Raw genomic sequence first — 3,206 nt, 5'->3', positions numbered from 1 at the left:
TTGAGTAATAGGGAGATTGATTCAATCTCTGGCGTTAGCTACACGAATGCTGATGACAACAAACCTTCTCCTGCAACGGCACCAGAAGAATGCCGCTAGCACTCCCCAGTAATGAAACTAGAAGAATATTGTTGACGGCCCACCAGCGCGTGGGTTCGCAACAGTTTTCGAGGGTATAGTATTCGACCCAATTTGTTGGTTTGCACGATGGGAGGTGAGAGAATACTCTCAAGTATTAGCAGCTGAATTTGTCAGATTCAACCACACCTGAAATATTAGTATCTGCAAGCACAATAGTAACAGCAAAGTAACGAGTAACGGTAGTGTAACGAGCAATAGAGTGGCAAGGAACAGCAGTAGTGACATCAGTAGCAAGTAGCAACAGTAGCAAGCGACAGTAGTAGCAACAGTAGCAGTAGAGCAAGACAAGTAACAACAGTAGCAACAGTAGTAGCAGCAGCAGCAAAGCAAGACAAGTAACAACAGTAGCAACAGTAGTAGTAGCAGCAGCAGAGCAAGACAAGTAACAACAGTAGCAACAGTAGTAGCAGCAGCAGCAGAGCAAGACAAGTAACAGCAGCAGTAGGACAAACTCGTAGGCAATGGGTCGGTGATTTGTTTGGATGATATTCATCATGCAACAGCTATAACACAGAGAGATATGTGGCAAGCTCCCGTTCGTCAATGTGATGTAGGCATGCATTCCGTGTGTCGTCATACGTGCTTAGGGAAAAGAACTTGCATGACATCTATTGTCCATCCCTCCCGTGGCAGCGGGGTCCAAAAGGAAACTATGGGATATTAAGGTTCTCCTTTTAATAAAGAACTGTACCAACGCATTAGCACTTGGTGAACACATGAACTCCTCAAACTATGGTCATCACCGGGAGTGGTTCCGGTTATTGTCACTCCGGGGTTGCCGGATCATAACACATAGTAGGTAACTACAACTTGCAAGATTGGATCTAAAACACACATATATTGGTGACAACATAATAATTTCAGATCTGAAATCATGCCACTCGGGCCCTAGTGACAAGCATTAAGCATGGCAAAGTAGTAGCAACATCAATCTCAGAACATAGTGGATACTAGGGATCAATCCCCATCAAAACTAACTCGATTACATGATACATCTCATCCTACTCATCACCGCCCAGCGAGCCTACGAATAGATTACTCATGAACGACGAAGAGCTTCATGGAATTGGAGAGGGAAGAAGGTTGATGATGACGATGGCGACGATTTCCCCTCTCCGGAGCCCAAGGCGGACTCCAGATCTGCCCTACAGATGAAGAACATGTGGTGGCGGCGCCTCCGCATCGAAAACGTGACGAAAACTTCAATTTTTATTTTTTCTGGGACGAAAGGCAACTTATAGACCTGAGATTGGGGGCGGCAGAGCCATGTGGGCCCCACAAGCCTGCCCACCGCCACCCCGGGTAGTGGCGGAGCAGGGGCTTGTGGCCCACTGGCCCACCCCCTGAGTTGGAACTTGGCACATATATTTTTGATATTTTCCAAAACTGCTCCCCGTAAATTTTTAGGACGTTTGGAGAACTTTGATTTCTGCACAAAAATAACACCAAGGCAATTCTGCTGAAAACAACGTCAGTCCAGGTTAGTTCCATTCAAATCATGCAAATTAGAGTCTAAAACAAGGGCAAAAGAGTTTGGAAAAGTAGATACGATGGAGACGTATCAACTCCCCCAAGCTTAAAACCTTGCTTGTCCTCAAGCAACTCAGTTGACAAACTGAGAGAGAAATAAAAACTTTGACAAACTCTGTTTGATCTTGTTGTTGCAACTATGCCTAACTCATAACGAGAATTTTAGCAAGATCACAAGTTAACCACATAAGCAAATGACACAAAGGTCTCACGGTAAACTAATATCAATGGCATAATCAGCTAACGAGCAAATAATAATGAGTTTAAAATACCAACACTTCAATCAAACCAAGCATGAAGCAATATGAATAGGTGCTATCTCGCTAGCTCTTTCTGAGACCGCAAAACATAAATGCAGAGCACTTTCAAAGATCAAGGGCTGACTAAACATTGTAATTCATAGCAACGAAGATCTAGTCATAGTCATACTCAATATCAATCAAAAGCAAAGCATAAAAATGACAGAGATGCTCTCTAATTGGTGCTTATATAAGAGGAGGATGACTCGACAGGAAAATAAATAGACAGGCCCTTCGCAGAGGGAAGCATTGATTTGCAGAGGTGCCAGAGCTCAAGCTTTGAAAACAGAGATAATAATTTTGGGTGGCATGCTTTCATTGTCAACACAATGACCAAGAGTTCTCAATATCTTCCATGCTACTCATGCTATAGGCGGTTCCCAAACAGAAAAGTAAAGTTTTAACTTCCGCACCACCAATCAATCACACTCCACGGCTAGCCGAATCCTCGGGTACCGTCCATACTAACATCAATCCGGGGGGAGTCTTGTTTTACAGTTATGTTTTTGATTTAAGCGTGGAACTGGGCATTCCAAATACCGGCCCCTTTCTCGTGAATGACTGTGAATAAACACATGTCGAGGATATCACTCCTAGCATGGAAGATGTTGGGGAACGTCGCATGGGAAACAAAAACTTTCCTACGCGCACGAAGACCTATCATGGTGATGTCCATCTACGAGAGGGGATGAGTGATCTACGTACCCTTGTAGATCGTACAGCAGAAGCGTTAGAGAACGCGGTTGATGTAGTGGAACGTCCTCACGTCCCTCGATCCGCCCCGCGAACAATCCCGCGATCAGTCCCACGATCTAGTACCGAACGGACGGCACCTCCGCGTTCAGCACACGTACAGCTCGACGATGATCTCGGCCTTGTTGATCCAGCAAGAGAGACGGAGAGGTAGAAGAGTTCTCCGGCAGCGTGACGGCGCTCCGGAGGTTGGTGATGATATAGTCTCAGCAGGGCTCCGCCCGAGCTCCGCAGAAACAAGATCTAGAGGAAAAAGTATGGAGGTATGTGGTCGGGCAGCCGTGAGAAAGTCGTCTCAAATCTGCCCTAAAAGCCCCATATATATAGGAGGAGGGAGGGGGACCTTGCCTTGGGGTCCAAGGGATCCCCAAGGGGTCGGCCGAGCCAAGGGGGGGAGGACTCCCCCCCCAAACCGAGTTGGACTTGGTTTGGTGGGAGGAGTCCCCCTCCCTTCCCACTTCTTCCCTCTTTTTTTTTTCTTTC

The sequence above is a fragment of the Hordeum vulgare genome, chromosome 4H, assembly GCF_904849725.1.
Source record: "Hordeum vulgare subsp. vulgare chromosome 4H, MorexV3_pseudomolecules_assembly, whole genome shotgun sequence".
Lineage (NCBI taxonomy): Eukaryota > Viridiplantae > Streptophyta > Magnoliopsida > Poales > Poaceae > Hordeum > Hordeum vulgare.
The sequence above is the reverse complement of the archived record's forward strand: the minus strand, read 5'-3'. Positions refer to the sequence as shown.